General features: G+C 43.3%; 1 pseudogene; it reads left to right on the forward strand.

Annotated features, from left to right (window-relative positions):
* Positions 1–1,089: 1,089 nt before the first annotated feature.
* Positions 1,090–2,193, forward strand: LOC102866609 (annotated as a pseudogene).
* The last annotated feature ends 25,438 nt before the right edge of the window (positions 2,194–27,631 follow it).

A 27,631-nucleotide genomic window follows, 5' to 3' on the forward strand; every position in this document is an offset into this window, starting at 1 on the left:
CCCAGTTAGCAGCCTCGAACACTCCTAAAGCTGCTTACATCCATTCCCCATCCCCCACAGCCAACTGCTCTCACGTCCATTCTGACTGTAGTGACCCACCATTGGGTTGCTGAGGTGACAAATCTTTACAGAAGGAAACTGCTTGGGCAGCTAGTGGATTTGAACCACTGACCTTTCAGTTATCAGAAGGACATGTGGCATGCTACATCAACCTCTACAGCCCTGGAAGTCAGCTGTTTACTGTTTAGGGGCAACAGTGAAACTGGATTCAGCTGTGATTTAAACTCTGTTTATTCCGTCTAATAACCTTCAGCTGTTTGGAGGCGTCAACTGCCTCCAGGTGGTTCATCTCTTCTTCACTAAGTTCCATTTCTTAGTATCTGAACGCTAACATCCCTTTTCATGTCCTGAAATAATTCTGGACACTCTGCCACACTGTGTGGGCAGCCTTAGAGTGGCGCGCCTTCTCAGAGGAATCTACGCCACGACTTTGGGCAATCCCAAAAGTGTGTGCCTCCAGGACGGAATTCAGTAAGACTGTTGTTGTTGTTGTTGTTGTTGTTGTTGTTGTTGTGTACCATAGAGTCAGAACCGACCCATAGCTGGCCCTCCAGTGGGTTTTCAAAGGCAGTTAATCGTAATCATACGGGAGGAGACCACCCATCCTCCGGGTTTTTTGAAAGGGCAAATAAAACTGACAAACTGCTGGCAAACTTTAACAAAAGTAAAAAAGAGAAGATACAAATAATTAAGAAATTATAGAGATGGAAAGGAAAGCGAAGCTGCAGCTGCGGTGCTCTATTTGCCCGCATCTCAGATTCGTTCTTAAGGAACTGAGAACCTAAATCTTCCAAAAGGTCAAAAAGACCATCTTCTAGGAAGCTCTGGTGGCCTAGTGGCAAGAAGCTGCACTGCAATCCCTGAGGCAAACAGTTCAAATCCACCAGATCCTCTGCTGGAAAAAGGGACAATCTCCTCCTGTACCAGTCAGATCTGATTTGACGGTACACGCACACAAAATAATAAAATAAATAAAATTTAATTAAATTAAATTATAAAATAAAATAAAGACCATCTTCTGCCCCGGCTCCTACAACACAAATGCCCAGCACCCTAGGGTTTGTGGGATACAATCCATACAGTCATTTCGCCTATAACAACTACAGGCTGGGCGGGAACCCAGGCACCAACAGCCGGGTCATGGCATCCTCTGCTATGATGATTCCAAAACCACCAGATAAGCCTCGGATGCCCTACAGGAGGCACAGCAGGAAGGTCTGGGCCCAAGTCAGGGCTTCCAACCCTGACCTAAAGTTGTGGGAGGTCGGCAAGACTATTGGTGGCGTGTGGCGAGATCTCACTGATGAAGAAAAACAGGAGTATTTAAACAAATACGAAGCAGAAAAGAGACTATAATGAATCTGTGAAGGCCTACCATCGCTCTCCCACTTACCTTGCTTACATAAATGCAGAAAGTCATGCAGAAGCTGCTTTAGAAGAAAGTCGCCGGAGGAGTCTCGCACGGAGAAAGGAGGGTCCAACATGAGCATCCAGCCTGCTCCAGATGACTATGATGATTGCTTCTCAATGAAGCACACCGGCACCTCGTCAGAGAAGTCCTCGGTGAGAGCGTGGTGCCGGCCGGCCGGTCAGTGGTCACGATGGCTGGAATGCAGGTCCTCAAACGACAGGTCCAGGCCTCAGTGGTTCATCAGCAAAAACTAGAAGTTGAACTTTTTCAAATAGAGAGAGGAGCAACACCAGGAAAAGAAATGGGCATTCCTAGAAAGCACAGATTCCTTTAACAGCGTGTGCGGTTTGAAGGTAGAAGTGGACATGGAGAACATCGCAGCTGAAATTTCATAGGCAGAGGAACAGGCCCACAAAAGGCAGGGGGAAAGGGAGAAAGAGGCAGCAGAGCAGGCTGAACGCAGTCAGAGCAGCATTCTTCCTGAGGAAGAACAAGCTGCAAATAAAGCCGAGGAAAAGAAAGAGGAGAGCAGTCCACTGGAGACAGGAGGCCCACCTGGAGGAAAGAGCAGAAAGCCAACAGAATCGTGACGAAGGAGAGCGGTCAGGGTGGGGTTGACGGTATGGCCGAGGAGGGAAGCAGTGACAGTAACGCTGGCCCGGAGAGCACCAGTGCAGGAGCCGCCCACAGATTCCATACCAGAGGACGAGGAAAAAGAATAAATGCTGCCTTGTTTTATGTGTTCTAAATACTTTTTTAAATGAAGTCATGCCTTTTTGAGTTTTAATGGTGAAAAAAAATTATAAAGGTGACATCACAACAGAACAAGATGTAATTCAATCTGTAATATCAGAACATTATGAAAAGATATATTCTGATAAATTAAAAAACCTAGGGGAAATAAACAAATTCCTTGAAACTCATGCCCTACCCAGATTGTCAAGGACAGATACAGAACACTTGAACAGACCGATCGCAAAAGAAAAAATTTAATAGGTCATAAAAAGATTTCCCCATAAGAAAAGTTCTGGACCAGACGGTTTCACAGATTAATTCTATCAAAAATTCAGAGAAGATCTATCACCAATTCTACTTAAGGTATTAAAAAAAATTTAAAAACAAGGAACCTACCAGAATCATTCTGTGAAGCAAGCATAAATCTAATACCAAACCAGGCAAAGATATTGCCAAGAAAGAAAATTACAGACCCAATATCTTATGAATATAGACGCGAAAAATCCTTAACAAGAGAATCTAAGCCAAGAGAATCCAAAAGCATATTTAAAAAATTTATCATGACCAAGTGGATTCATAACAGGTATGCAAGATGGTTCAACATAAGAAAAATAATCAATATAATTCATTATATTAACAAAGCAAATAACAAGAACCATACGATCTTATCAATTGATGCAGAAAAGGCATTTGACAAAATCCAGCACACCTTCCTGATAAAAACATTAAGCATAATTGGAATACAAGGGAATTTGCTCAACATAGTGAAAAGTATGTACGTATGCAAAACCAAGAGTCAACATCCTTCTCAGTGGAGAAAGACTAAAAGCATTTTCCCTTGTGAACAGAGACCAGAGAAGGAGGTCCACTGTCACCACTTCTATTCAACATTATATTGGAAGTGCTTGCTAGGGCCATATGACAAGAGAAGGAAATAAAAGGCATCAAAGTCAGCAAAAAGATGGTTAAAATATCGCTATATGCAGATGATATGATAGTACTCCACAAAAAATCAAACAACCCAAAATCCTGTTAGAGCGAGTAGACAGATTTAGTAGAGTGGCAGGATATAGAGCAATATTCAAATATCAGTGAGATTCCTCTACAGTAACAAAGAGAATTCAGAGAAGGAAGCAAAGAAAACAACACCTTTTATAGTAGCCAACCACAAATTGAGATATTTGGGAGTGATCCTAACTAGAGACACCAAAGACCTGTACAAAGAGACTACAGAACATTTTTGCAAGACACAAAAAAAAAACCAAAAAAATTAAAAAAAGGAAAAATGTGCACTATTCATGGACAGGACTCAATATTGTAACCAAAAGAGCATGGTACATTGACAGGCACATAGACCAATGAAACAGAATTGAGCACCCAGAAATGGAACCAGCTATCTATGGTCAACTGATACTTTAAAAGGAAATAAAGCTTATCAAATGAGAAAATGGCAACCTCTTCAAAAAATGTTGCTCAGCTGGCAAAACTAGGCTGTTTCCTGCAGAAAGCTCAAACAAGATCCACATCTCACACTATACACAACAATCAACTCAAGGTTGATCAGAGACCTGGGAGTAAAGCCCAAAACCATGAGAGACAGACTGGGATCAAACTTAGAAGTACTAGTCCAAGGTACAAAGTGCCTGCCAAATGCACCATCTGAAGAGGATAAAATTTATGAATGGAACCTTCTAAAGATTAAATCTTTGTGTGCATAAAAAACTTTTTCTAACAGAGTGAAAAAAAGCCATTCGGCAATACCATTTCAGGCAAGGGTCTCATATCAAAAGTTTACAGAATCCTACAGAGCCTCAACACCAATAAAGACTGATAACACAATTACAAAATGTGCAAAAGATATGGAAAGACTTTCACAGAGGAAGATATTCAGATGGCAAACAGACACATGAAGAAATGCTCAAAATCACTGGCATTAAGAGAGATGCAAATCAAAACCATAATGAGGTACCATCTCACTCCAGTAACAGTGGCAAAGTTTAACAAGACAGCAAGTAGTAAATGTTGGAGAGGATGTGGTGAGATAGGAACACTTCATACACTGCTGGTGGGATTGTAAAATGGCACAACCACGCTGAAAGGCAGTTTGATGTTTTCTCAGAAAGCTGAACATGGAAATTCCCTATGACCCAGCTCTTTTACTGCTTAGAAAATAATCTAAGAAAATGGAGACTTGTACACCAATGTTCATAGCAGCATTATTCACGATCACAAGAACATGGAAACAGTCCAAATGTCCAACCACAATTGAATGGATTGAGAAATTATGATATATTCACACAATAGAATCCTATGCAGCACGCAGGAGCAATGATTTTGTAAATCACTTCCTGTCTTGGGAGGGACTGGGGAGTATAAAGCTAAGTGAAGTAACTCAGTGTCATAAGGACAAATACTGCATGAGACCATTATTGTAGAGCGTGTATGAGGGGAGCGAGGATGGGAGCAGGGGGTGAGGAGGGGCAGGAGGGGGGTTAATCATAGAGTTGCACAATTTGATGGGTAGAGGGAAGACTGGGAAAATAAAATAGGAAAGATCCACTGTGTAAAATAATAATTATGAACTTTGTAAGTAAACCAGTATAAAATCAAAATTTTCCTTAAAAATAATTTTTATGAAAAAAAAGCAAGTTGGGAAACAGCATTGGAGAAACAAGACCGGCTGTATCACACACTCAGACAGAGGCTAACACTTTGCTGAGTGCATGCAGGGACACAAAAGACATTTGTAAATATTCATTTAAAAGGACATGGCATTTTAATTAAATGCAAAGGAAAAAAGATCTAGCAGCAATTAGTAATAAGAAGCTACCATTTCAGGTGGGATAGTCCACAAAGAATACTCATCCACTGAGCGGCAACCGCCCTCAGGCCACACCTGGGAAGGCTGCTGTTAGGGAAGAAGACATGTCTCTTAGGCCCCTTACTGAGTAAGTGCAGAGTGCACTACCCCTGGTCCCCATTACTAAATATTGAGGAATTTCTACAAAGAAGAATGTGGTATCAGGAGAGGAGGAAGACTCCTCAATAACCTACATTATGCAGAGAGGACGACTTGAAGCACTTGCTGCAGAAGATCAAAGACTACATACAGCCTTCAATATGGATTACATCTCCACATCAAGAAAACAAAGGTCCTTTCTCACCACTTTCTCTCCAACATTTATTACTTGCTACCCTGTTAAACGTTGCCACTGTTACTGGAGTGAGATGGTACCTACCTCATTGTGGTTCTGATTTGCATCTCTATTATTGCCAGTGATTTGGAGCATTTCTTCATGTATCTGTTTGCCATTCGAATATCTTCCTCTGTGAAAATCCTTTCCATGCCTTCTGCTCATTTTGTAACTGGACTATCAGTCCTTTTCTTGTGGAATACTCTTACAGGAGTATTCTATAAACTTTTCTTGTAAGACTCTTGTCTGAGATGGCATTACCAAATGTTTGTTCCTAGTCAGTAGGTTTTCTTTTCACTCTGTTAGAAAAAGTTTTGGATGCACACGTGGATCCATGCAAGGTCCCATGCACCTGTTTTATCCTCTTCAGATTGTGCATTTCTGGTTGTCTTTGGTAGTCTCTTTATACCATGGACTAGTGCTTCTAAGCTTGATCTCGGTTTGTCTCTTATGAACGTCATGGTTTGGGGCTTTACTTCCAGGTCTCTGATCCATCGTGAGTTGATTTTTGTGTATGGTGTGTGATGTGGATCCTGTTTCAGCTTTCTGCAAGTGGAAGTCCAGCTTTGCCAGCACCATTTAGTGAAGAGGTTATCATTTCCCCATATACATTGTTGGTGAGAATATAAAATGGTACAACCGTTCTGGAAGGTAGTTTGGTGCTTCCTCAAAAAGCTGAGCATAGAAATTTCATATGACTGAGCCATTCCACTACTTGGAATAGACCCTGAAGTAAATGAGAACTGAGGCACAAACTGAGATTTGAACACCAGTGTTCATAGCAACATTATTCACCATCACAAAAACATGGAAACAGCCCAAATGTCCAACCACAAATGACTGGATTGAGAAATTATGGTACATTCACACGATGGAATACTATGCAGCACACAAGAGCAGTAACTTTGTAAATTATTACCTAACTTGGGAGGGACTGGAGAGCATTATGCTGAGTGAACAAACTCAGTCTCACAAGGATAAATATTGTATAAAACCATTATTGTAGAATGAATATAAGGATCCAGGAGGGGTGGGAGAGAGTGGAAGTGGAGGGATGAGGATGTGCAGGGGAGGAAGGATTAATCAAGGGCTTGTGCAATTTGATGGGTGGGGAGGTGAGGAAAATTGAAAGAATCTGATTTCAAAAACAATGTATTCGAATTTTGTAAATAAGCTATTATAAAATTAAAAATATAAAATAAAAAACTTTAAAAATTAAAAAGAAGACAAAGGCCTTACCACTGGACCAATAGGCAGCATCATGATACACAGAGAAAAGATTGAAACTGTTATTTCATCTTACTTGGATCCATAATCAATATCTTTTATACCAGCACTGAAAGAGATTGGGAGACATACTGCTTTGTGCAGTCACTGTCAGAGACAGTCTCCAAAATCCTGAAGAGCAATAATGTCACCTTGAAGACTAAGGTGCACCTGAGGCAGGCCATGGTCTTCTCCGTAACTTGTTATGCATCTGAGAGCTAGATGATGAATAGCGGTGCCAGAAGAAGAACTGATGTCTTTTGCATTGTGGAGAACAGCACTCAATATTCCATGGACTTTCAAAAGAATGAAGAGTTATATTTGGGAAAAGATGCGTGCAGAGTGCTCCTTGGAAGCGAGGATGCCTGATCATCTCTCATACTTTGTGGGGTTTTAATTTTTTTTTCTTTTACAATTGTGATTTTAACAAAGCTTACAGAATGGTTGGATTTTCCTTCACTCAGTGTTGCACGTTGTCCTCCGTCCTCTGTCCTGTCCCTCCTGGTCACTTTGTAGTGCACCCCTTGTTCCAGATGGTTAATTGTCACACCTAATGCCCAATCATACACTCTCTGCAGACAGACCTCCTCCTCATCTGTTCCAGTGCAGTGTTCATGATCTATCCACTCCTTTCCTGTTCTCCCCACCTCGGCCCCTGTGTTAGCCCTAGTTTAAAACAGGGCTGTTATACCATCATATTTTGGGCATGTTGCTAGGAGAGGCTAATTTTTGGAAAGGGATGCCATACCTGGAAAGGTGGAAGGCTAGTGAACTAAAGGAAGACCCCAGTGAGATGGATTGGCACAGTGACTGCAAATGAGTTCAACTTTTTTAAAGAATCTTCTCTTGGCTACTCAGCTTTCATTGAAAGATGAGTCTTTCACTGGAAGTTCTCGAACAAGTACTGACTGCAGCATTTAATCATGTGTTGTAATCATGCACTGCATTGTTTAAGTCTTTTGTTAGCTTTTTAACACTATCCCATTTTTTAAAAGTCATTTCAAGAGCCTGCAACCAAAGGATTTCTTAAATGAGGAATTGAGTTCAAGGGTTTTCCTTAATATTTAAAGAAACCATCTGGCCATGAGACCCTGTAGCCAGGATTCCCTGTTCTCAGCGGAGCCACAGTCAGCCAGTCGCTGCCAGGTTGCCTCTGCCCCATGTGGGCCCCGTGTCTATCAGGAAGAACTGGGCTGCAGAGGGCCTTGGCTTGTTTGGGGAGGTACGTCGCTTTGGGGAGGTCTTTCTTTGGAGTTGCCTCGTTGTTGTAAGTGTTGTCGATTTTCTAAACAATCGACCTGAACCCTGTCCCATCCTGTGCCACTCTCATCTGACACATGTCAATCCATCTCACTGAGGGTTGTCCAAGCATGACGTCCCTTTCTAACGATTGAACGACATGTGTGAGATGGAGCTCGGCCAGCCTCGCCTCTGCGGAGCACTCTGGCTGCACTTTGGCCAACACTCTGAGTTGCCTCTGAGTGGACTCGAAGGTCCAGCCTTTATATCAGAAGCCAGCACATCAGTAGTAGTTTGGGACACTCAAGGACACCTCACCAGGCAAAATAAGCCAAAAAACCGAGCAAAACCCCCTAAAATCTTGCAACCTCATTCTGCCTCAGGAGAAGGTGGTCCTCTCGGCCATCACTCTGCCTTCTGCTCTGCCACACGCCCTTCTGACCCCCACCCCAGCTCCTGACCCTCCTGGCTGGGTGACTTAAGCTCTTCTGTTTGACCCACCAGCCTGTGCATTGCCTTTCTCAGGAAGGGTCACTGCTTCTGCTTCCAAGCAGCTCTCCTCCTTCGCAGCTCAATTTCAGTCGGCCTAGGCCTACGTGTCCTTAGCCGACATTGCTGCCCTCAGCCTTTGGCCCCATTCTAGCAGCCTCCTAATCGAGAAGCTTGATTCTCTTGGCCTCTTTGATAGCCCTCTGCTGCCCCCTCCTGGTAATGGTGGCACTGTTAGATCCTTCCGGGAACTAGGGCAGCCCCCAACATTCCTGAAATTTTTTATTAAGTCTAGTGGATTTGGCCCATCTGGTGACAATAGAGAAGCTCTGGTGACTAATCCACAGGCCATGCCTCTCTGGTGGCTCAGATCTACCAGCGACTCTGAGAGGAAGAAGGACAATCTCCTCCCTTGTGGTTTACAGTCTCAGAAACCCAGGGGAGGGTCAGCTGAGAGTGGGATCTGGCCCATTGAGGGTGAGCTATGAGTAGGATCTGGCCCAGTGAGGGTCAGCTGAGTGTGGGATCCTGTCTAGTAAGGGTCAGCTGTAAGTGGTATCTGGTCCACTGAGGGTCAGCTGAGAACGGGATCCAGCCCAGTGAGTTTGTTTCATTCTGGTCGCCAAGTGAGTCATAACTTTTCTTGGGAATCGTAACTACACGCAGGTTGCTGAGATTTTAGGAAAGTGCTCCTTTTCTGCCTTGCCTGGTGAGTGTGTTAAACATGACCATGTTTGGACCTCGCCCCTACTTAGTTTTCAGGCAGAGCCCGAAGACTTGACTTGTGAGCCGCACCAGGTGATGCTGCTGTAAGAATTGCTGGCTCACGCCCCATCCTCTAGCCTGGTACTGTCCTGATTTCAGCCAAAACTGCTCACTCGGACATTTAGAAACAGCCAGCCGAACAAGGACAGACAAATGCAGGTTTCTATGAATAAGCACCTTTTTAAGCACGCTAATCAGGAAAGATTCTCTGTGTGCTGGTAGTGATTGAAGTGCCCACAGTATGCCTAACACCAGCATCTGATGCAAGCGAGAGTGTTGTCATGTAATAATCCTCTCTTCCATAATTTATCACCCTGGACCAGCAGCACAAGGAGATGATAGATAACTGAGTCAGCAACTATTGCAGTGAAATAAGTAGCTGCTATTTGGAGCTGGCTGTGTGTCAGACCTGAGGGCGTCAACTCGGACGGTGTGGAGGGGTGTGTGTGTGTGTGTGTGTGTGTGTGTGTGTGTAAATGTTACCCTTACCTTATTCAAAAGAGACTCATCACACTTCCTGGATCTCTTATTGCTAGATCACACACCCACACACCCGCTGCTGAGACTGTATGCAGACTTAAAGCAGGGATTCTCAACAGTGGACTCCAAGCTATTCAGTCCCTGGGGACTCTGTTAAACTGCAGGTTCTGAGTCAGCGGGTCTGGGCGTGATGGGGATTCTGCACTTCTGTCAAGCCTCTGGGAGGATGTAGAGCTGCTGCCCTGTGGACCACACTGAAGAGCCAGGTTTTCATCTGGGGCTTAGGTCTGGGGGCAGCCACCTGCCTGGTAACTCTAACTCTATCGTAACTTGATAGACTACAATGAGTTCCTGCACATTGGAGCCGGGATTTTTTCATGTGTAAAATAGGAACAATAAGAGCAGCTCCCTCAAAGAGTTATTGTGTTAATTAAGAGAAGAACATCTGTGAAATGCCTGGCTCCTAGTAAGTTTTCATCATTACCACCACATGACCACACTGCCTCAGGGCACACGGGGCGCAGCTGGTACCCGCGTGTTCAGGACTGTGTCAGGCCTCCGGAATCGTCCTCGCACGCTGAACTACAGGCCTCACCATCCTGCGTGCTCTGCCGTTATTAACACAAGCAGCTAAGTTGAGAGTGGTTAGCCAGTAGCTGAAAAGTTTGACCCCACACTCAGACACCGGAAGTCAATCTGCTCCCTAAGGTCACATCCTTGAACCCTATGGACTAGTTCGACTTTGTACACACATAATCACTGGGTGTAAGAATCAACTCAGACAGCAATAGCAGCAACAGCGGCATGCTGACAGTGAGGGCCGTGAGAGGCCTGTTGTTCTGAACCACTGACCCTAGCTGACCCTCCAGCGTCAGTAAATCACAAGGGAGGAGACTGCCCATCCGTCTCCCGTGGAGCAGCTGGTGGATTCGAGCCGCCTGCCTTCAGGATTGTAGGACAGATTCTTACCACAAGACCTCCAGTCGTGCTGGAAAAGACGAGGAAAGGGGTTTTCCACCAAATCTGTGCACACAGTGAGTCTCTGCCTACACCGTGACATCAGCCCAGGGAGACGGCTTCAGACACCACCCCCAGAACTGTGTGAGGATAGAACAGGTGAATAGTGGACTTTGCCTTTGACTCACCACGGTATTGTCCCACTTCACTGGGGCTCCATCAAGATCGTCTCATTATAGTCACCCCACTGGAGTCCAAGGACAACCTCAGTTCAATATCTCGTTAAGCCATCTCGTTAATGCTCTGTCTCAGCAGCTAGAACAGTACCTGACACACAGAAGGTGCTCACTGAGTATTTATGGAATGAAAGAATTCTTATCTTCCCATCATTTTCTTTTCAGGAGCTTGAGGACAAACACTTGAGCCCCATGTGAGCATTAGTTTATTCAGAATTCTATGCTACCAAGCCAAAGGGTCACTGTGAGTCATCTACGACTCAGTGGCACTTAACAACAACAAAACAGAGAGAGCTCGGTTGGCCTAGTGGACAGAAAGTGATGCCACCGAGCCAAAGGTGGGTGATTTTAATCTGCGGCCCTCAGGCCTGGTTTTAATTGGTTTTGGTCAAACATTCTTCTAAGTGGTATAGCACTGGTCTGTCCATTTGCTTTTCGGAGGTAACTGTGGTTGCTGTGATGCTAAACACTGTGACACTGATGTGTCAAATGTGATAACGGTCACCCATGGTGGACAGTGTTTGGTGGAGCTTCCCTATTAAAACACGCTTGGAAGCAGGAGTGGCATCCACTTCCGAAATAACTTGCCTCCAAAAACTCTATGATCTTGGAGAAACTATGAAAGTTATATAAGTGTACAGGTCATGCATTCATAGAGTTGCTGAGTCCTCTATGACTCGACAGCACTTAACAACAACAACCGATGAGAAGCAATTGAACCCAGACCTCAGACACAAAAAAATGTCAAGTCCCACCTCCCAGACCTAGAGAAACATAAACCCTGAGAGTGGACACTCATGGATCTGTTTTGACAAACAGCCCCCTCCACCCCACCCCCGGTGATCCCGTGTGCACTAAATTTTGAGAAAGACACTACTCCACCATGCTGCTCTCATCCTCTTAAAGCCACCTCCCAGGTGTTTTTAAAAGTTGAATCACTCATTGCCCTGGAAACTATCAGCTTGCACGTGCATAAAGACAGAGAGCAAAGATCAGGGTTCCTCAAGAGGAGGTGTCAGCGCTTCCTGTGGCTGCCTGTGCACGAAGCCTGGACGATACAGAGACTATTAGCGCCTCGCTGCGCATGAAGGGTCCTCCGACGGACAAAGTAGTCCATCTTGTTAAACGCTGTGTTCTAGATCTCTTTAACAACAGCAATAGAAAAAAACAAGTTTGAGAGGAGAGCCTGCTCTGTCGTGCCGTCACAGGCCTTCGACATAGTTCACAAACACACACAAAAACCATGAGGCCTGAACTCACTGAAGATTTGGGGACAATTCATGAGCTATAGGTGATAGATGGAAGGGATGCAAGAAAAATTTCTTATTTCCTGGAGGAAGATACATGCGAAAAGTGGAAATCTGGCAATACTAAACGAATGAGAGAGACTTTAGGATAAACAATTTAATAAAAATTAAATGTAGTATCTAAGGGTGACATAAAATGTAGAGGTTTTGTCTTTTTAAAAAATATTCCCCCAAAAATAATGAGATTCAGTAGAGAAATGGGAATCCTTACTCACTGTTGGTGGGAGTATAAAATGGCACAACCACTATGGAAGGCGGTATGGCGCTTTCTCAAAGAGATGGAAATAGAAATACCATTTGATCCAGCAATTCCACTCCTGGGAATATACCCTAAAGAAACTAGAACTGCCACCCAAGCTAATACTATCAAGACACCCATGTTTATCGCAGCTTTGTTCACAATAGCAAAGAGTTGGAAACAACCCAAATACCCATCAACAAACAAATGGATAGAGAAGCTGTGGTATAGTCACACAATGGAAAACTATGCTGCATTAAAAAACAAGGAACTCATGCAATATTATACAAATTGGATGACCCTGGAGGACATTATGCTGAGTGAAATATCTCAGCACAAAAGGACAAATACTGCCTAGTGTCACTGTTGTAAAACAGGACTGACATTGAAGTTGGAGGGAAACTAAGAGGGGATAAATAATGGATACTGCATTGAAACAGATGAGGAGGAGAACTGTTTAGGAGGAATATGTGACTAGGTATTATTGTCATGACAAGAGTCCAGAATGAAAGCTGCGTAGTGGAGTGGACTGGGGGTGGGGGAGCTTGTATAACAGTGAAAGAATTTTTTTTTTTTTTTACTTTTCAAAGAGAAAAGTGAACTGGGGGGAGGGGTGGTCAGGGAGGAAAGTGTACAACAATGAATGAATGGAAATTCAAAATCTCTAAACTTTCACAAAATTTAAAAAATATATCAATAGTAATAATAATAATAATAATGGGATTGAGGAGGATATATTAAACAAGATTTGGTAAAATGTGGACAAATGTTCAATCCAGTGCTTTTGTATATATTTGAAATTTTTCTATAATAAAAAAGTTTTTTTATGAAAAACAGACAAAAATATGCAAACACAGCCAGTGTTTGCTGTTCTGGAGATAAATTAAAAGAGCTGGTGGTGTAGTGAATGATGCGATGTCCTGGCCACGTGCGCTTTTCTGAACAGAACTGCTTCCTGAAGGTTGTGCCAACTTGCTTCATGGGGGAACCAGAGCCGGGGTTCCTGCTCCTACCACCCTGTGTGATCCTGGGGTGGTCTCCAGATTCTTGTGTCTTTTTTCCCCAGAACCCTGTCATGCTTTCCATGTCATGCTTCTCAGAGAATTCCCTTAATAAATCACTTGCTTAAAAAGTTTACCAAAAAAAAGGTCACAGCACTTAAATAAGTAATTTTTTTAAGAAGTAATTTCTTAAAAGAAACGAAAAAAACACATGAAATTTCAAAGTGTTAAAGGAATCTCCAGGGAGGGGAATCCATCTTTCATAGCACTCAATAAATCATAGTCAACTTGACAGAACAGATCAACAACAATATGCAACATTAGAGATGTAAATATACTAAAAAAAATTTGTTTATCCTGTAAAGGCTTTTGGACTAGAATGAAATTATTGTATTACCCTCAGTTTTTGTGGAATTAAACCAGTCTTTTTACCTGTATGCCTGGACTTTGTTTGCTTAGCTGAATTTAAGAGACAGCTTGCACTTCTCATAGGCTCCTGTCACTGGGTCCTTTAAATACCAGCATCAGCAGATACCGGGGCAGCATCTCCCAGAAAGAGCTTGTAGGACGAAGCCCCTTAAGGTTATCTAGGAAATTTTATATAAATTGGTTCCAGGACACTTTCAAAGCAATTCCATTTATTACATCTTTGTCATAAAGAAATAATTCTTATTTTAAAAACCCAGAAGTGCCAAGATTCCTTCTTAGAATGTATGTCTTCTCACATTCTGACTTGACCACAAAGAGAAAGCACTCCCTGAGTTCCCAATGATTCTAGCATTTAAAGAGCCTAGTGATGTTTTCATGGATCTTCCATAAAGATCAGCAACAGGGATTGAAAAGCTCTGCAATTAATGTTTGAAATCAATAACAATAAACTTCTGTATTCAACTGTCCTAACTCACCCTCCAAAGACTAATCAATCAAACATGGCATTATAATATCTTTCTTCCCTGGCTTCCTCTGTCTTTCTTAGAAAGTCTAGTTGAAATCGTAAGTTCTCACTAAGACGGGCTGATAGCTCCCTGCATTCACATGCACTTCTTTTTCCCCTGAATAAATACTCTTAATTTCACTTTAAGAAATTTTTTCTGATACAATTATTTGAAATTAAAATTGACTGGTCCTATGCTTTGTTTCCTAATTCTGGCACTGTGTATGTTCTACTGCATAATCCAAGTTTGACAACAGGGTCTATTTTCTACGACCATCTAGGCCTCGCCTCTGTCTTTTCCGCTCATCCTAGTCTCTTGTCTCCCTTCTCAGTAAATCTTCACCTCTGTTTTCTCCCTGAAGGAGCCCTAGTGGCACAGTAGTTAAGCCTTGGGCTTCTTTGCCAATTCTCTTTGGCAGGCGAAAGGTGAGGCCGCCTCTTTCATACAAACCCGTAGTCTCCGACATTCTGCAGCCTCACAATTGCTGTTAGTCAGAATTGACTTAACAACAGTCGACTTCTTCCTGGGCTTTAAAATGTCTTTTTGTGTCGTTGGGTTGTGCCAAGTTTAGCTTGCACAGCTGCCCACTGAAAAGTCGGAGGTCTGTGTCCTCCAGTTACCATTGTTGTGAGGTGCCGTAGAGTCTAACTCATCCTACGGACAGATGACCTGACCCTGCCCTACGCCATCCTCATTATCTCTGACACGCTAAGCCCGTTGCTGAAGTCGTCATGTCAATACGTCTCCTTGAGGGTCTTCCTCTCCTTTGTTGGTCCTCCATCTTCCCAAGCCTCATGTCCCTTTCCAAGGAATAGCCTCACCCAGCTACACGTCCAAAATATGAAAGACAAAGCTTCACCATCTTTGCCTCCAAGAAGCACTCTAGTTGCACTTTTCCAAGACGTATCTATTTATTCTTTTGGCAGGCCATGTGATTTTCAGTGCTCTTCTCCAGGACCACAGCTCAAAGGTATCAACTCTTATCCTGTCTTTCTTATTCACTGCCCAGCTCTCTGATGTGTAGCAGATGATTGGGATGAGGAGTGCCTTAGTCTTCAAACTACCATCGTTGCTCTTCAGCATCCGAGAGAGGTCCCTGACCCCAGACTTGCCCAACGTAATATGTCTCCTGACGTACACCTTGAAACCTTGAAAGAAATGCCTAGTTATCACATGAGAAAGTAGCCATTGTTAGTCTGGGCAAACAGGGCCAAAGAGAAGAATGAAGAATTCAGAACTCAAATGCTGATGGCCTTGCTTGTTGAAGATAAGAAGAGAAAACGGCCTTGCCTGTCTGGCTAAGCTAGCAGGTGGCTCATAAATCAGAGTAAAATGTCCCTCCCTAAAGACTGTTTATAAAAATCCTTCCCAGTAAGTTCACAGTGTGACTTCTCCCTCTCCAGGATGAGGAACTCACCCGGGAGCTCCCCTTCCCCCCTTTAATAAAGCTGCATTAAGCTTTCTCTCATTCTCTCTGAGTTCTCCTCTAAGTCCACTAACCTAACCTAACAGCCATTGTGGCAAGGCCTTGGAGCAAAGCTCTACCCTGACCCATGGGGTAGACAAAGTCAAACCAACTCCACAGGAAGTGGCTGGTCCATCTGTAAGGCAGTGACAGTGTAACAGAACTCTCACCTTTCACGTAAAGGCCTGGATCCAGTCTCTGCCGATGCACTTCCCGTGTAGCCACTGCTTTCCGCTGGAAGGAGACGTGTGTGTTGCTACAATCCTGAGCAGGTTCCAGTGAAGCTTCTAGACTCAGATGGGCTAGGAGGAAAAACCTATCTGCTTCCAAGACATTGACCACTGACAAACCTGTGGGCACATTGGTTCAACCCACAAGTGATCAATGAAGACAGTGAAAGACTACACAACCTTTCATGGCTTTGTGCCTGGAGTTACTGCCATGGGTTAAGGGAGCTAACAATATAGTTAATCTCCTTCACAGAAAACCTACTCAGCTCATGCAAACTGACAGAACACTTTTCCAAAATTATATCACTTTGTGACAAATCTAGATCCAGTACAATTTCATCAACTTAACAACTCATTGTTCTTGGAATTTTCTGAATAATGGCACTGATTTTCAGAAATTCAGAAGTCGAGGCTTTAAGAGCAAGGAAGAAAAAGAAAAGAATAGGAAAGAGAGTCCAGCCTTAAAACCTCCCACCATCCACCAAATACAAAGAGTATTTTTAGTCTAGCTGTTTATACTTTGAGAAGTGAATATAAATAGTCATTTTTTTAAAGTCAAGGCATGTTTTCTTTTATAGAAGAAAAAATATTCAATAAAAGCAAGGGGCACAAGGATAAGAAGTACTAATATACAGAACTCTTGCTAATATTTTTTAAAAACAAATACTTTTCAATGTTCTAGTTAGTCTTCAACCCCTGAAGGTGGTAGGGGCATGACTTCTAGATCTACAGAGAGAAAGACAAGTTCAGCAAGGTAGATGAATAAATAGAATGCTGGTGTTCGCATTAGAAAGCAAGGAATAGCTATAGATAAGGGAAGAAGGGGCCAGGCCTCGCTGTACCTCAGTGATCACCAGACTCAGGTGACATGCTTAGCTCTCAGGTGATAGAGAACATACCAAACAAATAACTTACTCTTCTCCTTGTTGGTGAAATTATATCTCATTAAGTCAACTACAGTTCATAATAACCTTATAAGAGCAGACCTGAGCCTTGCCCTATCCTGTACTATCTTCAACATATATATTCAATATATATATATATATTCAAAATATATATATTCAAAAAATATATATATATATTCAAAATATACATATGTATCTTCAATATCTCTATCTATCTCTCTCCAGCATGCTCAAGCCCATCGTTCCAGGCCCTGTGCTGATCCGTCTTGTTGAGGGTCTTCCTCTCTTTCACTGACCATTTCACCTTTCCAGTATAATGTCTTTTTCCAAGGACTAGCCCTTCCTGACAACGTGCCCAAAGTAAGGAGACAAAATTCCATTCTCCTTCCCTCTAAAGAGCACACTGGTTGCAGTTTCTCCAAGACAGATTTGTTTGTTCTTCGGGCAGTTCATGGGGTATTTGGTACTCTTCACCAACATCGCAATTCAAAGTCACAGATTCTTCCTCTATCACCTTACTCATTGTCCAAATTTCAGATACATAAGGAACAAGTGAAAATACCATGGCTTGGATTAGAAGCACCTTAGTCTCTAAACTAATATCCTCATCCGTTAGCTCTTTGAAGAGATCCTTGACAGCAGATTTTCTCATTGCAATGTGCTTTATTAGCTCTTCTAAATAAAAAGTTTAATTGTCCTAGCTTCTGGTGTGACTTGTTCAAGAGCTCGAGTGATGTCTCCAGCTCTTAGTGTTTCCTTTCTCTTTCTCAGGTCCAACATTTCTGTATTGGCTATTTTATCCTCAGAACAGATTCTCTCTTATGGTAATAAGTTGGCCTTTAAAATGTCCTTTGGGTTTAAGGTCTGCATAAAAGAAATTAACTGAAAAGAGATCCCTTTACCAAAAGATCCAGAAAATTTCATTTGAGAAACATTGCTTGTGCTTGGATTGAAACTCTATTGTTTACCACATCCCTAAAGAGAGAAATTCAATTGATTGGCTTAAATCTGAATCAAGAATAGACTACCTTAAAGAATATCATCTAAAATAGAAAAATTCTTCAAATAACTGCTTCCTGTCTTTGGCTTTGGGGTTCTAAGAAGGAGCACAAGTAACCAGGATTGCTAAGACCACCAGAGTCCAGAGGTCCCACCTGACCCTCTCCCAGTGGAACAATCTGCCTCTATTGAATGACAACTTTCTGAGCTCTCCTCCATGAATCAGTGCATACAGGGTCAGGTCCTGCCCCCCAGAACCAACCAGGAGATGAAGCACCATGAGACGCATCAAAGGAAAAGGCTGATGGCATCAAGAAGTAGTATATCCAGCCAAGAGCTTGTGTGTGTTTCCACCCCAGGCTGCAGGATGCTGTCAAGTCTCCTGACCAAGGACAGGATGGAAAACAGTGAAAGAGGCCAAACAGGGCTGTATGATTAGCTCTTCTGTTCCCTAAGCAGAAATTAGCAACCTATGGCTATCGAAGGTTGTGGTTCAGCTCTGTAATGACTCAAAACCAAAACCAGTTGCTGTCAAGTCAACTCCGGCTCGTGGTGTATAAGAGGAAACTGTGCTCCAGAGTTTCCAGCGGTCAAATTTTCAGAATAAGACTGTCAAACTTGTACGCTGAGGGCCCTTCAGAAAGTCTCAAACCATCAGCCTTTAAATAAGTACTCAAGTGCTTAACAATTTTCACCACCCCAATCCAGTGAGTAAGTATGGTCTATTTATAATGGTTTTCTTCTAAGACATAGTCCCCTTTTTTCCTACTGAAAACATCCATTTTTTCTTTATATAACCCTGCCTTTTTTTTTTTTTTTTTACATTTCTTCTTTGTTTCTTGGTTTGGTTTGGGGTTGTTTGTTTTTTGTTTGGTTTTTTTTTTTTTTTTTACTTTTTAAAAATCTATTTTAATGAAAGTTTACAGGGACTTTGAATTTCCATTCATTCATAGTTGCACATTTTCCTCCCTGCCCACTCCTTCCCCCAGGTCACTTTTCTCTTTGAAAAGAGAAAAAAAAAAAAAAAAGCCCAACCACTTTTGTTATACAATTCCCACCTAGTCCACTCCACTATGCACCTTTCATTCTGGACTCTTGTCATGACAATAATACTAATCATATATTCCTCCTAAACAATTCTCTCCATCATTTGTTTCAATGCAGTATACATTACTTATCCCCTCTTCATTTCCCCGCAACCCCAATGTTGGCCCTGCAGTGGCACCATGCAGTATTTGTCCTTTTGTGACAGATATTTCACTCAACATAATGTCTTCCAGGGTCAAAATTTGTATAATATTGCATGAATTCCTTGTTTTTCCATGCAGCATAGTATTCTATTGTGTGAATATACCACAGCTTCTCTATCCATTGTTTGTTGATAGGCACTTGGGTTGTTTCCAACTCTTTACTATTGTAAACAAAGTTGCAATAAACATGGGTGTGCATATATCTGCTTAGGTGGAAGTTCTGGTTTCTTTAGAGTATATTCCCAGTAGTGGAATTGCTGGGTCAAATGGTATTTCTATTTGCAACTTTTTGAGAAAGTGCCATACTGCTTTCCAGAGTGGTTGCACAATTTTACGCTTCCAGCAACAGTGAATAAGGGTCCCAGTTTCTCCACAACCTTGCCAGCATTCGTTATTTGCTGTTCTGGGATGAGATATCTCGTAGTTGTTTTGATTTGCATCTCTCTTAGAGCTAGGGATTTTGAACATCTCTTCATGTGTTTGTTCACCATCAGAATGTCTCCTTTGGTGAAGTGTCTGTTTATATCCTGTGCCCATTTTGCAATTGGGTTGTTTTCCTTTATCTTGTTGTGGTGTTTGAGTATTTTATAAATTCTAGATATAAGTCCTTCAGCAGACATGTCATTACCAAATATTTTTTCCAGTCTTTTTACCCTGTTGTAACTTACAAGGGTGAATAACAACCCTTTTTACCCTATTAATGTAACTTACAAGGGACATAACCAACTCCCCATCTCTAGAAATAGACACTGACTTAGCTTTTCTGGAAAATAACATCAACACAGAAAAGCCGATCTGGGAGGAGAGGAATGGGTTGCTCATAGGACCAGCTAGGGGCTTGGATCCAGTCACATTTGAAACCTGAATTTTTCTGCTACTTTTCTTTTTTGGCCCAAACCAGCCTGGTTGGGTTTGTAGAATTGCATCCAAGAGAAGCCTTGCAGCAGCACCGTTAGCCACCCCCGCTGTTGTGTTGAGTAGGAAGAATCCCCACCGAGGCAAGTACGTTCAGAAAACAGCTGCATCTCTGTCCATGTGAGCAGAGGGTGCCCTGTGCTGAGGCCCATGCAGCCCAGGCCTGGCCGCTGCAGTGGGGCTGGGCTGTATCCACAGCTCACCCTCCACATGGGTAGTTTTTCATAATTTGATAACTGCCTCTGCTTATCTGGCAACCAACAACTAGTTAACATATATAAATGTTTTATTCATTAAATCAGTCTCATATTGGTGAAGGCATTAGTTGTATTGGGACATATTGATGCCCTAGGCTGGTAACGGACAATAATCTGATGGTCCAATGCACAGATATCAAGCCATAGAGCGTGTGTGCAGCAAATGGCTAGACTTTAGAAATTTTTTTAATACAAAATTTTTTTTATTTTATATATTGGATAGTCGGGATGGGAGTGTCAGAGACAGTGCGATTGGCACAGGACAGAGCGGAGATTAGGGCTGTTGTACATAGGGTCGCTATGAGTCGCAGGCGACTCGACGGCACATAACAACAACAACAACATATTGGTTTGCATGCAAAATTAATATACACTGTTTTCACACATTCCTGCATTCACTTTGTGTTCATTCAATCATTCCCATACATTGCATTTTATAAAGCCAGTCATCATTGATCTACGCCCACTATCACCCTGTCTTTTCAGGTCCCCACTGGACCTTTCCCCATTCCTTCACTCACTCCCTCCACCCACCAAGCCCTGCGACCCTGTGATTTCTCCCTCTCTCCACCACCACCCCCTCCACCCCATGTCCCCCTCCCCTTTTAGACTTTTATGCACATCATGCCTGTCATCCCTCTATTTTTATAATAATGTTCTTATGTGGTATTTGTCCTGAGTCAGTTCACTCAGCTTAATGCTTCTAGACTCTCACATGTTATACAGTGTTTTTCCAAAATCTTTGCTGTTGAGTGCTGCATATTCCATCATGTGAATGTACTTCAATTTCTTCATCCATTGGTTTATAATTGATCATTTGGGCTGTTTCTATTTTCTTGCTATTGTGAATAATGCTGCTATGAACATGGATGTGCAAATCTCTGCTGTGTCTCAGTTCTATTTTCCTCTGGGTATATTCTCAGCTGTGGAATAGCTGGATCATATAGAATTTCTGTGTTCATGGATCTTAGAATTTTAAACAAGTAAGACACCTTAAATAGCAATATCAACCTGGATTATGTATTGAAAATTGATGAGAAGGACTATCTGTCGGGTAGTTTATCTAGGACACCTGACCAACACAGGGTCAATATAAATTATCTTTCAAGGAGTATGCTAGCAAAAAAAAAAAAAAAACAAACACCCAAGAATATTTTAAAAATAGGTGGTGGGAAAAATTTATTTTTTTAAATACGTGGTATGTGGTAAGAATTTTCTTCAAATACTAATCACACTAGTTCAAAAGTTAATTGTTTGACACTCTTCCTTTCAGAATATGGAGCATAATTTCCTCCGCTAGAGTATAAACTCAGTGAACTGTTTCTAACAAATAAAATGTGGCAAAATGACAGGTTATGACTTTGGAAACTCAAACTAAAAAAGCCTGCCTCATTTTCCTTTGGATTGTTTGCTCTAGAAAAAGCAGCACAACTCCATATGGACTGTAACACTGGTGGTGGTGGTTGGGTGGTGGTGGTTGTTGTTATGTGTCATGGAATCAGAAAAGACCATAGCAGACCCTTCAGTGGGTTTTCTGAGGCAGTTAATCACACAGGAGTAGACTGCTTATTCTTCTTCCATGGAGCAGCTGGTGGATTCAAACCATGTGCCTTTATGATTGCAGCATAGCTTTTTATTACTTCTGTTAAGAGTGATGGAAAATTTTGAAAACAGGCAGTAGCGATGGTTATGCTTACAAAAGACACAATTAAGGTCACTGAATTTTATATGTAAAAATGTTGGAATGGTAAATGAATTTACATATTGTTATTATTTACATTATTACTATTGTTGTTGTTGTTGTTTGTTATGTGCCACTGACTCATAGCAACCCTATGTACAATAGCTCTGAACTCAGCTCTATCCTGAGCCAGTCTCACCATCTCTGACACACAGACCCCCATTACCCCAGTTACTGTGTTAATCCACCTCATAGAGTATCTTCCACTCCTGCACTGACCATCCACCCTTCCAAGCATGATGTCCTTCTCCAGGGACTGGTCCCTCCTGGCCACATTCCCAAAGTACATGAGACAGAGCTTCAAAATTCTTGCCTCCAAGGAGCAGCCTAGTTTCACCTTTTCCAGGAGAGGTGGAGATGGAGATGGAGATGGAGATGGAGATGGAGATGGAGATGCAGATGGAGATGGAGATGCAGATGGAGATGGAGAGATGGAGATGCAGATGGAGATGCAGATGGAGATGGAGGGAGAGAGAGAGAAAAGGGGACAAGAGAGAGTTTGGTGTGTGTGTACCATAGTATCGGAACTGACCCAATAGCCAACCGTCCTTCCAGTGGTTTTTGAGACAGTTAATTGAACACGAGGAGATTACCCATTCTCCTCCCATGGAGCAGCTGGTGGATTCAAACCTCAGGTCTTCTGGATTACAGCACAGCTTCTGGCCATATTTCACAATAATTTTTTTAATCATTGCTAGAAAAAAGTAGAGAGTTCAGGCACAACAATGGCCCGGGATGTGGGCTAGAAGAGAAAGAATTTGGCGCAGGCATTATTACTTCAGGATCCGGTCATGGGAGAAGGGACTAGGCAGGGTAAGTTTAAAGCTCATGCTACATCATTGACTCTCACACTTAAATGTTCATCATTATTGACTGGAAACCCTAAGTCTCTGTAAACTTTCATTAAAATTAATTAAAAAAATATTGTCCATCATTATCACCAGAAGACCTGGTTAAATCGTAGGAGACTGAGCCTCTTTCCAGGGTTTCTGACTTAGTGGATCTGAAGTGAGGCCTTTCTAACCAATTTCCATGTAAGATTGATGCTGCTGGTCTACTCCGAGAAGGTTTGGACTAGATAATGGCGGGCTCCAGCTGGAATGGCTGGAATTTCATGAGGGTGTGAGCTAAGTCTATCAGAGCGGGAAGGGGATGTGGAGGAGAAATCTTCCAGCAGAAAGTCACTCACGTTCCCTGAGCCAATTAGACAGCTGCATGGCCCACCCCACGCCCCTCTTCATATGTCTCAGGCCTTTCGCTCTGTGCTGCCCTTCACACCATGAAAGACGAGGCCACTGCGAAGCCAGCATTGCTGTGGTTTAGTGGAGGAGCCCTGCTTATGGAGTATGGTGCATGTTGTGTTGTAAACCAAAAGTTTGGTAGTTTAGATCCACAAGAGAAAGAAGAGTAATCTCCTTTCACAATGAATTACAGCCTTAAAAAAGCAGAAGGAAGGCCCCATGAGTGGGAACCAGCCCACCACCAGTGCACTGTCCACTATAACGAGGAGTCACAGTGGTACAACCATTAAGTGCTCAGCTGTTAACCTGAAGGTTGGTGGTCTGAACTCACCCAGCGCCTCCATGGGGAGAAGAGACCCTGAACTGCTTCCACGAAGATCACATGCAAGAACCCTATGGGCAGTTCTTCTCCATGATACGAGGGTCGGCATGAGCGAGACTACTAACCACATTGTCAGTGGTTCAAAACCCCCCATCGGCTCTTCAGAGGACAGTGACCTGAGCAGCCCGGGAGCCCCCGCAGAGCAGCTGTCCTCTGCACACAGGATTGAACCAGTGAAGAGGACCCAACAGCAACCTACAGCCTCAGATGGGATGGCAGCACTGTCACTGTCCCCACCATACAAGCGGTGGCAGAAGGGGTGGTGAGTGGTCTCAAAGCAATCATTCTGAAAACACACTGAGTGTTCCCCTCGGCAAGCAGAAAGCTCAATTTGCACCGCAGTAAAACAAACCAAAATTCATCAGGTCGCAAAGTATTGCTTAATGAGCTTTAGCTGTCACTGCTTTTCAAAGCAGACAACAGGAGACAGGGCCTTGTTTAATGAACTTGCTGCAACTCATTTCCTTTCAAAGTGGAATAGAATGGAGAGGTCTTTGATCTTTCTCTAAGCACCCCCGGCTATATAGCAGGCTTCAGGAAACATCAAAAAGATGTCAAAGGAGCTTTGCAAACAGAGGACACTCTTCCCAATCATGTGCCCAAATGGCCATCTGGGATCCTTTATTTAGACCCCAGCCTCAGGGACAAAGCCATTCTGCTCTGTTTACTGCCAGGCCCATTAGGCTGAATAGGGAAATTGGAAACTGCTAAAATTCCCAACATATTCTTTGTATTGGAAACTCTAGTGGCCTAGTAGGTAAAGAATTGTGCTGTCAACACAAAGGCAGATGGTTCAAATCCCTCAGCAGCTCTGAAGAAGAAAGATGGGTCATTTCTTCCCATGCAATTTACAGCTTCTGAAAACCCAGTGCAGGGTCAACTATGAGTCTATTCGAATACAGCAACATTACTCATGTAAGTCCTGATAATTCATGTGATAAAAAACAAGAAGCATTTTGAAATTTTAGAAATATTCAATATCAACTATAAAATGATAAATGGGAAAAAAAACCCAACCAAGTTAATACTTCTTAAAATGGTGTCTTAGACTAGTGTTGGTATCTCCAGTAGCAGGCCCTGAGCCAAGAATCCAGACACAAGTAGTTTCTGTAGAAGGTGGCTCAGGATGCTGGCAGGGAGAAGGGTCTCCGCTTTCTCATGCTGCTACAACAGAAATGCCACAAGTGAAGATGTGGCTTTAACAAGCAGAAGTTTACTCTCTCACCAAGTGGGAGGCCAGAGTACAAATTCACAGTAACAGTCCAGGCGAAGAATTTCTCTTTCAGCTGGTTCTTCAGGAAGGCCCTTGTCTCCTTTCAACATCTGTCTTCTTTGGACATCTTCTTGGGTTTAGGCATGAATCTTCCCCCGAGTCTAGGAGCACAAGGACCATGGGTCAGAGAACGCACTCAGCTCCCAGTTCTTCCTTCCGAGAGGCATTCTGCCCCCTTCATTCTTCTTTTCTCTTTTGAAATAAAACGTGCTGCTGGCCACATCCAGGGCAACTTCCCTGACATCAGACCAGTGCTGTGATCTAGTGAGCAGGGGCCCTGCTCCTTAGTGCCCCGACCACCTTAGAGCCGGTGGGCTGTCAGAGGACAGCACAATGGCCAAGTGGCATAGACACGCTGCCAAGTTGTGTCGTTATGTACCTGTCACCCCGCTGAGAATCATGGCCAGTCAAGTCGACATGGATGTGAGGTGGCATTACTCAGTGGTTGAATTGAGAGGCACTGAACAGGGGAAGTGAAGGCGTTGTCACCTGGGGTGGTGTTACCCGGGGACTTCTCACTGCAGGCACCCAAATGCAGGCCCACTGAACTCTGGTTAACATAGAAGGCCTGGATCAAAGTTGTCCCGCTCCAGACCGAGGGTCCATAGCAATGACGTGGGTGGGTCACTGTGTCACAGCTGCTCCCGGGAGGTGTTAACCCTCTCACACGTCCAGCTTGCCACACACAGGTGCAGAACAGACTCTGGAAAAAACCAAACACCTCAGGTAAAAATGGTGCCGATGCCAGCATCTGGAACCAGGCCAAAGAACCATCATGCTGAGAACTGAAGGGCAAGTCAGCAGAGCACCACGCAGAGCAGAGTTCCCGGTTCTCCCTGACTCCAGGCTTTGGGGGACAATTGATGCTGATGGAACTGCAAGACTATTTAGCCCAGAGATTAGCTTTAAATCTTAAACTGAGAATGTTCCCAAATCGTCTTTACACCAAGCAACAGTTAAGCATCATGTGCTCTGTTAAGACATATCTCTACAGGACAACTTGAAAAATTACACAGGAAATACAGGGGCCGTGAGGTTTTTTCCTCAATGGGGGAAAATAACTCGGGAGGGTGGACATGGTTTCACAACTTGGAGAATGTAACAAATGCCATTGAGTTGAATTTGCCAATTGTCGGATTGGTGTATATGCTGCTGTGTAGAATCTCAAGAATAGCAAAAGCAAAATCTTTGTTTTAATTGGCAGAGTAGTCATAGGTCTACTATACATGAACCGATGCCTCTGAGTTGTGGTTTTGAAGAAGAGTATTGAACGTACTGTGGACCCTAAGAGAACAAACACGTCTGTCCAGGAGAGGGTGGTTTCTCCTTGGAGGCAAGGATTTTGAAACTCCATCTGACGTACTTTGGGAACATGGCCAGGAGGGACCAGTCCTTGGAGAAGGACGTCCTGCTTAGAAAGGTTGACAGGAAGACTCCAGATGAGTTGGATCGATACCGTTAACTGGGGTTATAGGGGTAAGTGTGTTGGAGACAGTGAGATTGGCTCAGGACAGGGCAGGGTTCAGAGCTGCTGTACATAGGGTCGCTATGTAGGTTGAGATACAGGTGATTCAACAGGATATAACAATAACAACTATAATTAAAACGTAAAACAAAAGCTATGTTGATTTTGATGCCATCAAGTCACAACTGACACATAGCTGACCATCCAGCGAGTTTTCAGAGGCATTTTAGTTGCACAGGAGGAGATAGCCCATCTTTCTCCCACAGAGCAGCTAGTGGATTTGAACTGCATGCCTCTGCGATTGCAGCACAGCACCTTACTACCAGGCCACCAGGGCTCCCTAGATGCTGTTGTTTTTTCAGGATGTGCAGTCCCAGGAAACGAGAGTGCCGTGGAAGAGCATGCAGCGGAGAGAGAAGGTGAAGTACATTTAAGGGTGCACTTCCAAGTTGTCCATCATCTGGTCACTAGGGTGCGGATGGTCCACCTCATAAAGCTGCTACCCTGGAGACGGCAAACCCCTGGCTGCCAGGGCAAGGAAGACAGGAAATCAACCACCTCTGCACCTTGTATCTTACCGGTAAAGTCATGCTCCCCAGAGCATTAACTTCCCAGCATTTCCAGATTCCGCATGTGTGGGTCCCACAGCTTCTCTTTCAGCAGATGGCTTCTTGAATTTGTGTTGCTGAACTAAACCTGGACTTTACAAACCCTGGATTTGCACTGGATGATATTCTTTGCCTTCTCCACTCTCCAACTTATTTCCCTAGAAAACCTCACTCTTGGTCTCACAAGCATGAGTCAATGACAAATAAACGGCCCTCTTGCTGCTGCCTTGGCTTGGGAGCACCCTGGGCAGGGCTCCGGGCTCCTGATCTGCTCTCTGCTCTGGGGTGGGGAGGCTGTGTTAGTTTCACTCCCTCTGGCCCTTTCAGAGAGATGCTCATGGCCCTGTGCCCTCAAGAACTGCTTTCTGCTCTCTAGACATATCTCTATTAGCTAGCGTCACAATGAAATCAAGAAGAGGCTCAAACTAAAATGAAAGAAAGAAGGAAGGAAGGAAGGAAAGAAGGAATGAAGGAAAGAAAGAAAGAGAGAGAGAGAGAGAGAAGAAAGGAAGGAAGGAAGGAAGGAAGGAAGGAAGGAAGGAAGGAAGGAAGGAAGGAAAAAGAAAAGAAAGAAAGAAAGAAAGAAA

The sequence above is a fragment of the Elephantulus edwardii genome, unplaced genomic scaffold, assembly GCF_000299155.1.
Source record: "Elephantulus edwardii isolate Elephantulus edwardi_28Jun2011 unplaced genomic scaffold, EleEdw1.0 scaffold00427, whole genome shotgun sequence".
NCBI classification, from domain to species: Eukaryota; Metazoa; Chordata; class Mammalia; order Macroscelidea; family Macroscelididae; genus Elephantulus; species Elephantulus edwardii.